Raw genomic sequence first — 15462 nt, forward strand, 5'->3', positions numbered from 1 at the left:
GGGGGGGGGGGGGGGGGGGGGGGGGGGGGGGGGGTGAGGACCAGCCATCCGGTTGATCAAGACCCTTAGGTGATTCTGCTACACACTCAGGTTGAACACTACTGCTTTGTACCTGTCCAATAATAGCACCATCCATGCTTGCCCTGGTCCCACCGTCAGGACAGGTATTTCAGTTCACCTGTAGAAATAATTCAAGAAAAAAAATGGTTTTGTCACTTAATCTTCACACTGAAAATGGCATATTTATGTTGGTCAATAAATACTCCCCAAATGGAATAATACTCTTAAACACTCCATACTCATAAACTTTCAGTGTTACAGGGATTGTAGATTGTAGTGTTTACAAAACATTTTCTAATATATTATCAATGAAGCCAATAGATTTAACAAGCTCCCAGGGGTCTTCATTCTCTCCTGGGCCTCACACAGAGAAGACCCTAATAGGCGGAGATCTCACAGCACCGCAAATAAGAGCTCTCCTTTGTGTGCCAGGAGGGAGGGCTGGAAAAAGTCTCCTGGAAGGTCTAAGAGTAAAGACAAAAAAAAAAAAGCCTGAGATTTCCTTCTTGCTGATTCAGCAGGCCCTGAGGGTCATCCTTCCCCCCTCCCAGCAGAGCTGAGACACTTCCAATGGGCCAGGCCCAGTTCTCAGTGTCAAGATCTGGAAATCAATGGTTTTACAGTGAGGGAATGGCATTCCCTAACTCTTAGTCTGAGGTTGTAGCTAAAACCAGACAACCCTTTTTGAAACACCAAACCATTTAAGCCAAATCGAAAAAAGTTCAGCTTCTTTGACAAGCACACTGAAAGACACTTTGACGCATGTTAGGCTAAAATCCCACCAGGTCCCTGGAAAATCCTCTACCTGCGTTAGCCCCATGCTCAGTTCCCATAGTCCCCAGGAATGAAGACCTTCCTGCCCGTCACCAACACCAATTACCTCCCACCAAACTTCACGATGAAAAAGGGGGACAAAAATAATCACTATTTCAGCAGCGGTCATTTAAAAAAACATGATAATAACGTCGAACTCCCTCCAAAATTAGCCTCCACCGTCCTATAAATTGGTTTTCTTTGTGATCTAAAATTGACTCGCAGGGCACCAGTTAGAAAATAGTCGCTGAAAAGCCGGGGCCTCCGAGCTTTCGGATCCTGCCGGCCTTTCATCGTGTAAACAAACGCATCAGATTTAAAGCTTTCCCATAATTGTTATGCTAACCTTGGAGCGAAACCTCTCCATTTGCATTTGAAGGAGCTAAATATTAGGCAGGAAAGAAAGTGCTCTCTTTGAAAGCCTGAGAAAATGTCCCCGCTCGGGGCTGCCGGGCCATCTGGGCCGCGGGCTGGGGCGCAGCTCCCGCCCCCCGCGCCCTGGTAGCCGCGCGCCGGGAAGAAGGGGCGCCCCGAGGGCCGTCATCTGGCTGCAGAAGAATGCGGACGGGCCCCCGGAGCCTTAGGGCGCGGGGCCGGGCTCGCTCGGGGCGGGGGCGGCCCGGGGATGTGGGAGCCAGGCGTGCCTTGGGGATAGATCACGCGGCCTGGGATCCTTGCCCTTTTCCCAGGGCGCATCCCCCGGGCCCACCGCTTCCTGGATGCCCGGGGGAGAGAGGCGTCTCCGCAGCAGGGTGAGGGGCTCGGAGGCGCGAGGCGGGGTGTGGAGAGCGTAGGCCTGTTATGGGAAGGAGAAATGCACATTCTGTAAGCGCTCTGACCCACTTTGAACTTGATCTCCTGGAGTCTCCAGATCCAGCCCGTTTAGTCGAGGCCAGTAAGCCCCCCTATGCACACCAAGCTTGGAGTAATTAAAAATAAAAACGCTGCACCGTTGGGGGTTTTTTATAGAAAGGAGGGAAGGCTCGAACTTCCCATCAGCCTATTCTGGGGCAATCAAGAAAAGCCTTGCAGCCCTCTACCTTTTCCTGCAAACGGAACTAAAGCGTATCTAGGATGAGTTACGGGAAAATCATTCCTGGGGGGAAAACATCGAGGGCTTCATACACCAGGACAGAGCTGGGGGGGATAAGATGCTCCTAGATTCGAAGCATATAATTATTTTCTTGCACCACTTCTCATTTTAATCTCATTTCGAATATAATTCAAAGGTGCTTTGATTTTTAAATGACTTCACTGTTGTCAGAATTAGCATTTTTCACTAGTCCTAGGAGACATTCCAGAGGAGAACGGTATTTTTATTTTCCTTTTTTCCCCCCCTACGGTCTGACAAAGGCTTCTCATGCATCGCTGGACTGGTTACAAAGTTAAGGGATTTTTCCCTCTCTCAAAGGAAGATCGTTGAGGCTGCAAGTAACCCTGGTAGCTGCTAGGAGATGGAATTCTTTAGGCTAGAACAGCATGTTGCACAAAATAACTGGGCAAAAGAGGAATGCAGGCCAGCACTTGAGTTCTTTACAGGGGCAAGAGGATGCAACAGTGACCCAAGGTCTATATGGGAAGAGAAGATGAAGTATATTGTTTTTCCTAATCATAAACTAAGTATCAGTGTTTGACAAGCTTCTAAAATGCATCAACTGCCATGTATTCTATTTATTTCATAAATATTTACTAAATGGCTACAAGTTTGGTTTGGGGGTTTGTTTGTTTGTTTTTTAAGATTTAGGACCTTGGCCTCAGACAGATCCCAGTTCCAGATCTGGCTTCTCATACTTACTATCTTGATGGCCCCAATCAAGTTACTTTGCCTTTCTAAATCCCAGTGTTCTTATCCATAAAATGGGTGTATTGAAATAAACACAGTGCCTAACACATAGTAAGCACTCTATAAATCATAGCTGTTGCTGAGTACGTTATTATCATCATTGTAATCACTGTCTCTTCCCTGAAGATTCTAAATCTTTTAAAATCTGTATTAAATGAAGCAATTGAATGGGGTCATTCAAAAATATTTATTTGTTGCCAGGTTCTGCTCTAGTGCTAGAGATAAATAGATAAATGTTCCTTGCTCTTATGGACTATAGGTTCTAGTCAGGGAGATAAACAACAGATCAGAAAAGTATTAAATATGATCATTGTGTAAACGAGCAGGAACCTATGAGGCCTCCCAGGACAGACCCCTTCCCCATATCCTCTGCTGTAGTTCCTCTCTGAAGTACCCAGATAATAGTATCTCATGCATATTTACTGAGTTTTTCAGATGCTAAAAACCACCACCAAATGTAAGAAATTAACTATTTGATGATCATGAGCACGTAGTCCTGGACCTACACCCTGTTACCTCGTAATCAACCGATCAGAGAATTGTGCATGAACTGATCACATACCCTGTGACCCTCCTCCCTCACCCGGCCTTTAAAAATGCTTTGCTGAAACCCTTTTGGGAGTTAGGCATTTGCAGGGGGCATGAGCCCCCTTTCTCCTCGCATGGCCCTGCAATAAACATTTCCCGGCTCCAAACTCCAACGTTTCTGTATTGTTTGGCCTCACAACGCGTCGCGCACGTGAACTTGCATTTGGTAACAATTTCAGAGAACAACAGATTCCATAAAGAAAATAAACCAGGGAATTGGGAAGGGGAGTGACTGAGAAAGGTGCTGGGGGAGGAGAGAAGGGCTGGTTAAGATGAGAAGGACAGGGCACCTCCAAGAGGAAGTGACAACCATAGGTGTCCGCCAGGCAAAAGCAGACTGGAGAAACATTCAGGGCCAGATCTTGTACGGTCAGGAGCTCCAAATTCTTTTCAGAGCAATGAGAGATGATGAGAAAGTTTCAGGCGAGGGAATAACATGATCTGATTTACTATTTAGAAAGGTCACTCTGGCTCCTATGTGGTGAGTAGACAATGGGAAGTGGTGGAAGAGGATAGGGTAAAAGTGGTCCTCAGCCCTCCTTGCCCCTGGGAAACTTTTATAAAGCCAAGCTCTATTTGTGGGCATGGAATAGCACCTAGGCATTGCTTTTCCTGGCTTTTTTTTTTTTTTTTTTTTTGTTCTAAACTCCCAGGTGATTCTACCACATTGTAAGAGTGGAAAAAAACACTAATTTGGAAGCCATCTCAGTTGTCCCGTGAAAGAGGATGTGATTGACGTGGAGATGCTAAGCGGTGGTCATAGGCTATGTCTTAGAGGTAGAAGCAAATCAACCTGCTAATGGATTAGAAGTGACGGGATGGGTGGGGAGAGAAAGATAGGAATGAGGAATGACCTCATAGTTGGCTCAGTAGTATAGATGGTGATCCCATTTACCGGGATGGCAAAAATGAAGTCAAAGTAGACAAAGGAATGAAGACTGGAATCAAAAATACTGACCATGTTGTGTATATGATGTTAATTTGACATATATTAGTATAACAATAATATAATTATTCAGTGGAAACATCTAGCAGGAAGTTGATTTGAGAGATAGGAGGACAAAACTCTAAATTTCATCTGTATCAATGTTGCCCAATAGAACTTTCAGGGAGAATGGAAATGTCCTATATCTGTACTGTCTACTGCAGTATCACTCACCACACGTGGATATTAGCACTTGAAATACAGCTAGGCTGGTATAACTGAGGAGCTGATTATTTTTTTTAATTAATTTAAATTTAAATAGCAATATGTGGCCAGTAGCTATCCTATTGGACAAAGCAGACATGCGTTGATGATTCCCATGTTTATATATCTGGCCTGAACTTGATACCTTCTCACTACTTCCCCTGGTAACAAACAGATCAAAGCCACTGTCCTCTCCAGCTTAGATTATTGCAACAGCCTCCTATCTGGTCACAACGTTTCTCCCCTGACCTTTTATTGTATATTCTCAAGACAGCAGCCAAAATCATCTTCACAGCTTGAGTTATATCATGTATTTCTTTGCTTGAAGCCTTCTAATGTTTCCTCATCTCAATATGATAAAAGCCAAAGATTTTTCAATAGCATACAAAAAAAAAAAAAATAGCCCTAAATCATCTGACCCCTTCTTTGCCTAACTTCACTTTCCATTTTTCTGCCACTCCTCTGTCCCTGCCATAGCACTTATCACCTTCTCTTGTGCGATATACTTAACTCAGTTATATTGTTTAGTGTCTACTCTCTTTTAGTAGAAAATAGGCTCTGTTGGGGAGGGGATTTATGACTATTTTGTTCACTATTGTGTCCTCTACTACCTAGAACACAGTAGCCTGGCACATGTTAAGCACCCAAGAAATACTTATTGAAAGACTGATAATCTATGCTCACCTAGGTCACCCAGAAAGACTGTACATGGAGAATAAAAAGGGCTTCAGGACTGAGCCCCAGGCCACTCCTGCATTTAGAGTTGCACCATCCAATGTGTTGGCCACTAGTAGCCATATGTGGCTTTTCAGCTTTCAAAATATGCTACTCCAAACTGAGATGTACTATAAGTGTAAGATACTCACCAGATTGTGAAGATTAAGGATATATATAAAGAATGTAAAGTAGCTCATTAATTATTTATAGTGATTACTTGCTGAAATAATATTTTGGAGATTTTGAGTTAATTAAAATGTATTACTAAAATTGATTTCACCTCTTCCTTTTTACTTTTTTTTAATGTGGAAATTAAATACTAGGAAATTTAAAATCACATATGTGGCTCATGTTATATTTCTATTAGACAAGTTGGTTTAGAGACTGAGAAGAAGAAAAGCCAGCAGGGGTTACTGTGCAGTGAGTAGGAGAAAATATCAGGAAAGTGTGGTACATGGAAGATTAGAGAAACAATTTTTTAAAGTGGGAAGGAACAGTTAACTAGGTCATATGAGCAAAATAAAGATAGCGAATTAACCAAAAGATTTGGCAAGATGGAGATCACTGTCAACTATGACAAGGGTGGTTTCAGTGATAGGTGTGTGCAGAAGCCCAACTGGAGAGGGTTTAAGTCAGAATAGAAAGTGAGGAAGGAGAGACAACCAATACAGACAACCCTCTCAAGAAGTTTTCTATGAGAAATGGGATGACTGCTGGACATAGAACAAAATTATTTTAAGATGGGAGATGTTTTGATCGCTGAAGGAAATGATCCAAGAGAGATAGCCCCAAATTGGAAAATTTAGGCCAAATACAAAGAATATGGACACAAAGCATTTTAAATCTGAAAGGACCCTTGAAGTTTATCTTAGACAAACTCTTTGCATTACAGGTAAGAACTCTGAGATCCAAACAAGTGAAGGATTTGTCAATTGTCAACAGCAAAGCTGAAACCAGAACCAGAAACATGGTCAATGAGCTTAGATAAGCTCATTTCTTCAGAGACAAACACTGGTTTTCCAAAAAAAAAAAAACCCCATTGAGTGAGAATTATCTTATGTACCACTAGTATAGAATGACAGAGTGTCTCCTTTGGAATAGCTTCAATAATTCTAAGCAAATTGGATAAAACTTATGAAAAGATTTATCATCAGGGATGAAAACCTTTCTGTGCTTTATACCTAGAAAGTTCATACCTGTAACCAAGTATAACTTCTCTACCATAGAATAAAAATCAACTCTGTACTGTTTCTCTGTACAAAATTTAAATTAACTGGAGTGCTCAGAGAATGGTGAAAATGAGAGGTTCTGATAAATTTTATTTTCTGCTTAACCTGAGGTCAACCAAACAAATACATTGTATTCTAACTCCACTGAAAATCTTTAAATGCTTAGCCCTTCTTTCCTTACTGTGTAGGAAAATGACCATAATTTGATCTCTCTTTAATGATCCAGTATTTTTCTGTGCCTCAGGGTATCATGTTCAATAACATTTTACAATATCTTCCTAGGACTTTAGGTACAGAGAGTGAATTAGGGAAGGAAATTTTGCAAAGTTTCTTTCTGTGAACTTCATAGGAACATGTTTATCATTTGCCTCTTTTTTGCTAAAGGTTGGGTAAAATAAAACTTCAAGTAATGAGGTTATCTGTTAATTCAAGTTTTATCACCCTGTTTTCATTTCTTGTACGCTAAGATAGTACAATAGTGTTAACTCATAAAAAATGCAGTATGTGTTAAGGGGCTTTGGTTTGAAGGTTTTGTTATTGTTGTTATAACATTGTTGATGGGTTTGTGATGACCTTGACAAACCCCTCACTTAGAGATTGTTATGAACTATGATACTCATTCATAAGACGATTAATCTGGGGTGAGTCAGTCTGGGGCCACAAAGAGGCAAACTTTCACATACAAGTGGGTTGAGATGGGTAAACACAGTCTCACAGATGTGTGATGAAGTTTGCATGTGATACGTGACATGTGAACCGCATCACATGCCTCCTTTCCATTCTACATTCACATCAGTACCTATCCTTCTCCAAGTCCAAGGCTAATCCTTATATTTTACCTTCTCTGCACGTTTTTCTCTTCCTCGGCACACAGCCTTGCTCGGCTCTCACCAGTTACAAAAGTTCCTTATCCCTTACTCTACCTCTTACCATTCTTTTGCCTACCAAGCTTCAAAATAAGTAGTTTGCCTCCACAGTCTCTTAATCCTCCCAACTGTGCATCTTCAGGACTTTCCATCATTATTTTTCTTAGCTGCCCAGGGGTCTCTAACACAGTTGGATCCTTCCATCTAGAAACTTGCTTTGTCAAACCACTACTTTACCTTTTCCTATTTTCTCTCCTCCTCCCCTCTAAATACTTCTTCTTGGGTTCCCTCACTAGTTCTTTTCCTTATGCCCTCTGAATGTGTGTTCCCAGACTTTCATCCTCAGCTTTCTCATTTTTCCTTCCATTTCTTCCTTCTGCTATTCCACCTGTTTCCCAAACTCTAACTGCCGCTAATATACTGGTAACTCAGAAGTTTGATATCTTTCTTGAGCCTGCTGGGCAACTCCACCTGGATATTCTGGAAGTGATCTCAAAATTAATACATCCCAAAACAAACTCATTAGCAAGATTTTTCTTTATCAGTTAATGGGGCCAAGCAGTTACCTAGTCACACAAGTCAATTCGCTTGACTCCCACTTTTTCCCTCAATCATTCAATTGATTTTGGCTTAAATACATATAGCAAATCTGTGCATTCCTCAAATCTGGTGAGCAACCTTAGTGTAGCTTCATGGCCTTCCCCTCTTTTAAGTTGTTTATCACTCCTATCCATCCTGCACTATGTTCTTTCCAAAACATAAATCTGAACTATTATTGCTGCTCCTTTGGGGATAACCTCCTCCACCCCCATCATGGAATGAAGTCCAGAATACTCTTCAGAGCATGTCATGTCCTTCACATCTGACCTTAACCTGTCACCCCCAATGCCTTTTCAACCATTTCTAGCAACCACCACCTCTTCCCTTCTGTTCCACACACTCCTGACTGTCTCATCCATCTGGAACTCCTACTCAGCCTCCAAGAGGCCTTGTCAATATCTCTTAAAAATCACTTGTTACATGGAATGATAATTAATTATTTACATACCTCCCACTACATTGTGTTATGATTATTAAATAATATGTTCTGCTTAACAATAGGGATCATGGTGTTTTCACCACTGTATCTACACCATCTAGCATAGTACTTAGACTTAGTAGGGGCTCAACATATGGATTGGAATTGAATGGTTTAGAGGTAAACTCAGTCTAAATGAGATAACCAGTCTGTCCTAATGAGCTCATCTTCATTGTCTATCCCTGTTGACAGGTATCACCCTAAACATAAGAGACAGGTGATTTCTGATTTCAGACACAGGGTGTGTCACCCTGATTTGTGAGGAAGGGAATGCCCCGCCGCCCCCCACCCCTTTTCTTCATTCTTCCTGGGAGAACAAATTGCATTATACAGTTGTGGAGCCAACTTGCTTTTTAAGGGCACACTTTGCTGTTCTGTTTGAATATCCCTTGTCTCTCCTGTTGTTCTTTCTCTGAGCCTGTCTGCCCTTTTCCAAAAGTGAAAACATCACCAAGCATTTCTGTAATAATATGGTATATATTATCACATTAGCTACAGTTATAATAAAAGTAGCTACATTATCAGATTATGCTTTGCCTCAGAGCCATAGAAATAATGGTGCTTTATCAGGAAATTTTTTATAGCCAAATGGAAATTCACTAATGCAATAGGAAGTTATCACACATAATATAATTCAGGAGACCCAAACTGTTAGTGTCTCAGTAGGTGAAGGGGGAAAACATCTATTTTATTGTAATGAAACTCTTAACAGAGACATATTTATTATCTTTGTAAAAATGCTCAACATGTTCTTTTCCTCTTTGTATAATAATTTCTCGTTTCTTTAAGACTTGGATTCTTTTTGTGAAAAGTCTGTTTGAATGTCAGAAGAAAATAAAAGTGAAGGACTTCCCTTGTGGTCCAGTGTTTAAGAATCCGCCTTCCAATGGGGACGTGGGTTCGACCCCTGGTCGGGGAACTAAGATCCCACATACCACAGGACAACTAAGCCCGCGGGCCGCAACTACTGAGCCCGTGCACTCTGGAGCCTGCATGCCACAACTAGAGAGAAGCCCACTTGACACAAAGAAAGATTCCCACATGCCACAACAAAGACCTAATGCAGCCAAATAAATAAATAAAATACATATAATAGTGTCCTTTAAAAAAAGAAGAAGAAGGGCTTCCCTGGTGGCGCAGTGGTTGAGAGTTCGCCTGCCGATGCAGGGGCCACGGGTTCGTGCCCCGGTCTGGGAAGATCCCACATGCCGTGGAGCAGCTAGGCCCATGAGCCATGGCCAGTGAGCCTGCGCATCCGGAGCCTGTGCTCTGCAACGGGAGAGGCCACAACAGTGAGAGGCCCGCGTACCGCAAAAAAAAAAAGAAGAAGAAGAAGAAAATAAAAGTGATCGGTGATCAGGCAGTTATTAAGTAGTAAAAATCATCCAAAAAATTTAAAATATGGATTTATGCTATCAAACTGCTAAGAGAGTTTCAGAAAGGCTTCCATAAACATAAAACACACAACAAAACACCAGTATGCCTATGTATTGTGGAGAATGATAAGCTGTCTGCTCACATGCACAAACTAATGAGCAGGAAAATGTCAATACATAGCATGTCAAATAGTCAGTGCTCAAATTCCATCCAAACTTTTACCTCGATTTCCATATAAAAACAGTGAACAAACATGCAAAATCTAGGTAGCTGCAATTTTTGCCTTTACTAAACAATGGTTTCATGACAGTCAGAATATCAAATTCAGAGAAAAAAATTAAATGGCTTTCCTGCTTCATAATACATCAAATTCTTGCTAGAATTCAAAGGAAGGATGAAGAGTTTTTTTTTTTCTTTCTCCAAAAACAATTTCCCTTAGTCCAGGACTGGGGGGAAAGTGACTAAGTAAAAGGGCATGACAGAAATGCAGTTCAAAGACATATTCCCATGCTGTCATTATGTATGTGTGTGTACACACATGTTAATATACAGTATGTGTGCATTAGCATATAGATGGAGATATAAAAATTAGATAGATAATAGATAATGGGTGATCTATCATTCTGGAAGCTTTGAAAGGGAGATGTTTGTTTAAATGATCTTTTCAATGGTGTACTCTACTGAGGTGTAGCTATTTCTTCTTTTGACCTGAAATTCTAACCATTTGGGAAAACACAATGATTAGATAACAATTGTGAGCCATAAAAATGCACTTAAAATAGACTGGAAATACTCATTTTGACCACTTGGACATATTGGCTATTTTACATTTTGATCAACGTTTCCCATCCAGTTTTGTTTCCAACCAAGATATTCCTACTTTTCAGGTTCAGGATCTGATTTGTGCATGGGGGCTCTAGCTGTGCACACATCAGCACCTCAGCTCCCCCTCCATGGATGGCACATTCTCCTCTCTAACATCTAAATGTAGCACAGAAGGAGGATATGATCTCAGAACAATACAACCAGATACAATTACTGATAATTTTTTTTAAATCATACTTTCTAAATATAGTGCAAACCCATTTTTGGTATGTTTTCCTACACGGCAGGATAGAGATTGGTGGGGGTGTTTGGAGGATACAGGAAAAATGGGAGCCAATTTGGAATGGGGACAGGCAGTGTTCATTCAAAATTACATATTTAGGAAAAAAATCATCGCGGTCTGCAGTTTGAGGACAAAACTAAAGGAGTAAACAAACCTGCAGAGAGCGTCTTTGTAGAGACAGAATCAAGATAAAAAAAAACAGTTTTCTGTCTTCCCTTCATCCTAGCAGGTGGCAAGTAATCAAGTTTTCATAAAGTGTGCAAGGCCTCCAACAGTGTTCTGAGTGCTCAAGTTCTTTTCCTTTGCCACTAGCTACTGTTGCTTCAGTCACTTAAAGGTATTTCTGTCCAGAGGTATACTCCCTGCCCTCCTTTACCTACACATTTGATGGTCTGTTTCTCAAAATACTGTGGCCCAATGGGGAAAAGAGGAGTAATGTGACAGCTCATGCAAGTGACATTATGGTCTTATTCAAATGACACCTTGCTTGAATATCCTAATTTGATGAAGGGTAGCGATTTGTAATGAATCACTCCCCCTTTAATAATACTGGTTTTTTGTATCTCAACCCTGAAGTTTTGAAATTCCTGTCAAACTTACAAGCTCTTACACAGCAAAGGAAACCATAAAAAACAACAACAAAAACAAACAAAAAATGAAAAGACAACCTACAGAATAGGAGAAAATATTTGCAAATGATGCAACAGACAAGGGCTTAATCTCCAAAATATTACAAACATCTCATACAACTCAACAACAAGAAAACAAACAACCCAATCAAAAAATGGGCAGAAGACCTTAATAGACATTTCTCCAAAGAAGACATACAGATGGCCAGTAGGCACATGAAAAGATGCTCAACATCACTAATAATTAGAGAAATGCAAATCAAAACTACAATGAGGTACCACCTCACACCATTCAGAACGGCCATCATTAAGAAGTCTACAAATAACAAATGCTGGAGAAGGTAAGGAGAAAAGGGAACCCTCCTACCCTGTTGGTGGGAATGTAAGTTGGTGCAACCATTATGGAACACAGTGTGGAGTTTCCTTAGAAAACTAAAAATAGAATTACCATATGATCCAGCAATCCCACTCCTGGGCATATACCCAGACAAAAGTATAATTCAAAAAGGTACACACACCCCTATGTTCATAGCAGCACTATTCACAATAGCCAAGACATGGAAACAACCTAAATGTACATCGACAGATGAATCGATAAAGAAGATGTGGCACATATATACCATGGAATATTACTCAGCCATAAAAAGGAACGAAATTGGGTCATTTGTAGAGACATGGATGGACCTAGAGACTGTCATACAGAGTGAAGTAAGTCAGAAAGAGAAAAACAAATATCATATATTAACACATATATGTGGAATCTAAAAAAATTGGTATAGACAATCTTATTTACAAAGCAGAAATAGAGACACAGATGTAGAGAACAAATGTATGGATACCAATGGGGAAGGGGCGGGGATGAATTGGGAGACTGGGTTTGACATATATACACTACTGATACTATGTATAAAATACATAACTAATGAGAACCTACTGTATAGCTCAGGGAACTCTACTCAGCGCTCTGTGGTGACCTAAATGGGAAGGAAATCCAAAAACGGGGATATATGTATACGTATAGCTGATTCACTTTGCTGTATAGTATAAACTAACACAATATTGTAAAGCAACTATACTCCAATAAAAAAAATTGAAAACCATAAGACTCCTAGAAGAAAGCATAAGGGGTGAGCTCCTTGACATCAGTCTTGACAATGATTTTTTGGATTTGACACCAAAAGCAAAGGCAGCAAAAGAAAGGTAGGACTACTCCTAACTAAAAAGCTTCTGCACAACAAAGGAAACAGTCAACAAAATGAAAAGGCAAACTACCAAGCGGAAGAAAATATTTGCAAATCATATATCTGAAAAGAGGATAATATCCAAAATAAAGAACTCATACAAATGGCCAACAGATACATGAAAATGTGCTCAACATTACTGATCATCAGGGAAATGAAAATCAACACACAGTGAGATACCACCTCAGACCTGTTAGAATGGTTATCATAAAAAAGACAAACGATAACAAGGGTTGGCAAGGATGTGGAGAAAAAGGAACCCTTGTGCACTGTTGGTGGGAATGTAAACTCATACAGCCACTGTGGAAAACAGTATAGAGGTTCCTCAAAACACTAAAAATAGAAATACCATATGATTCAGCAGTCCCTCTTCTGGGAATATACTCAAAGGAAATGAAATCACTATCACAAAGAGATCTGTATCCCCATGTCCTTTGCAACATTAGTTACAACACTCAAGACATGGAAACAACCTAAGTGTCCATTAGCAGATGAACGGATAAAGAAAATATACACACACGTATACACACAATTGAATATTATTCATCCATAAAAAATAAGGAAATCCTGTCATTTTCAACAACATGGATGGACCTTGAGGGCATTATGCTAAGTGAAATAAGTCGTACAGAGAAAGACAGATACTGTATTATCTCACTTATATGCGGAATCTAAAAAAACCGAGTCATAGAAACAGAAAGAAGATTGGTGGTTGCCAGGGGAATACGGAATGGGCGAAGGTGGTCAAAAGGTACAAACTTCCAGTTATAAGGTAAATAAGTTCTGGGTATGTAATGTACAGCATGGTGACTATGCTGTTTAGTATATCTGAAAGTTGTTAAAAGAGTAGATTTTAAAAGTTCTCATCACAAGAAAAAAAAATTTTAACTATGCGAGGTGATGGATGTTAACTAAACTTATGTGGTAATTATTGCACTATATATATATTAAATCATTATGTTGCATAAACTAATACAGTGTTACACGTCAGTTATATCTCAGTAAAACTGGGAAAAAAGATTATAGGAAGCCAAGTCACAAAGACATAGACCTCCTTCTTCCTATCTTTATTATGCGCAGTACAAATTTCTTCAGCACATAAATCATCCTTTCAGAACGCTTGCCTGGTATCATTAGCCCAGAGATTCAGCGTACAGGTCCTGCAATTGCAATGCTTCAGTTTGGTACCCAGCTCATGGATTTCCAAGGAACAAGAGCTAGGGCATTTTATTTAAACTTTATACACTTCAGTTTTTTCATCTGAAAAAGAGATATAGTAATAATAATAGCCATATGGAATTATTATGAATATTAAATGAGTTAATATGTGTGATGTACTTGGTATAGTGCAGGGCAAATATTATATTATATATGGTATCTTATGATTATTATAAGAAATTAATGTGTGGCTAGTTAATAATGGCTACTATGTGAGTTAATTCATATTAAGAATAAGTATAATATTAAATCTATTTAAAATGTTAGTATTTTGCTAAAATATGTATCAGTCTTTGTGCTATTTTAGCTGTCACAAAGGATATATTTTGCATACTCATTCTAAGGAAACAAAAAAGATCAACAGCTCGCAGATATAAGCTTCAGGATACCAAACAGCTTCACAGACTCACATGTTGCTGTCATGATTTCCCATCATTTCTGCTGTGTCTGCTGCATTGTAAAAACCTTGTCAATGGGCCCATGTCATATGTGGACCCAAGTTTCCCCTGGCACCCCAGGATCTTTAATGACTGTGGTTTGTAATAGGCACAGGCTTCTGGGATAGAGGAAATACTTTCACTTAGCTTTTTAAAAAGTATATTTTTCTGATCCCAAAGAGAAATAGGCCCAAATATAGCAGGAAGACCATGCATTGCAGCAAGAATATGGATAGGCTTCCCCTAAGAAAAGATGAGCTGGCTGAGAATGGGAGGATGGACATAGGTAGGAAGTGTCGTAGAGTCGTAGGCTCTCAGCAGGACCTGTCCTTGGGAGATGAGGCCATAGTAGGGGAGATAAATTGGAGGGGGTCTTATGCAGAACTTGGAGTAGGCAAAAGAATGATGTTATTAGACATTAGATATTTTGGTTGAACAGATTCTATAGTTGAGACAGGCTCTGATGAAAAGGTAGATAGGGGTATTCATTAACTAGTTAAGCTAGTTTTAAAAAGTGACCAAGTAAAGACAGTTAGTACTTGGATCCTGGCCCAAAGGTGGAGCACTGAATTGCCTTTAGGACGCTCTGTTCTCCCCTAGATGTGTGCGGAAGCAATTGCCTGTACAACAGTTTTAATCATACACCGTCGATCATTCTGAGAAGATTCCTAACCAGCAATTTAGAATAAGCTTTACTTCTATTTAAAGATGGTAAGAGTGATTATTGAATCACAATACTGGGACATTCTGCTTGACATCAAATGCTCTAATGATAACACACAGATTTTTCCTTCCTTACCTGAAAAAAAAAAAAAAAAGAAAGCCAAGAGGCATTCACGCCATCATTTGAGAGTTCTCCTTTCTTCATTATTCTACTTTAATGATCTATTCAGAAATCAGACTCACGTCTACGGTCTTAGATCACAGCAAGCTTCATTCATTCACACCTTTCCGTGGTCCTTCTACTGTAATTTTTATTAACGACAACCGTGGCTCTCTATGGAAGGGATTCGTAAGATTTTTATGATGCTTTTGTTCGGAGAAGGGAAAACAGAAGTCAAAAGTCAGA

The 15462-nt window shown here is 40.0% G+C and overlaps 1 long non-coding RNA gene across 1 annotated transcript in view; it reads right to left on the bottom strand.

The window, feature by feature from the left end:
• LOC114908083 overlaps positions 1–15462 on the bottom strand; it is a 68675-nt gene that overhangs the window by 1612 nt on the left and 51601 nt on the right. The window contains exon 3 of the long non-coding RNA XR_003796848.1: positions 113–178. This is a non-coding gene — a long non-coding RNA (uncharacterized LOC114908083). The remainder of the gene's footprint in view (positions 1–112; positions 179–15462) is intronic.

The sequence above is a fragment of the Monodon monoceros genome, unplaced genomic scaffold, assembly GCF_005190385.1.
Source record: "Monodon monoceros isolate NGI ecotype Baffin Bay Population unplaced genomic scaffold, NGI_Narwhal_1 Super_Scaffold_3, whole genome shotgun sequence".
Taxonomy (NCBI): Eukaryota; Metazoa; Chordata; class Mammalia; order Artiodactyla; family Monodontidae; genus Monodon; species Monodon monoceros.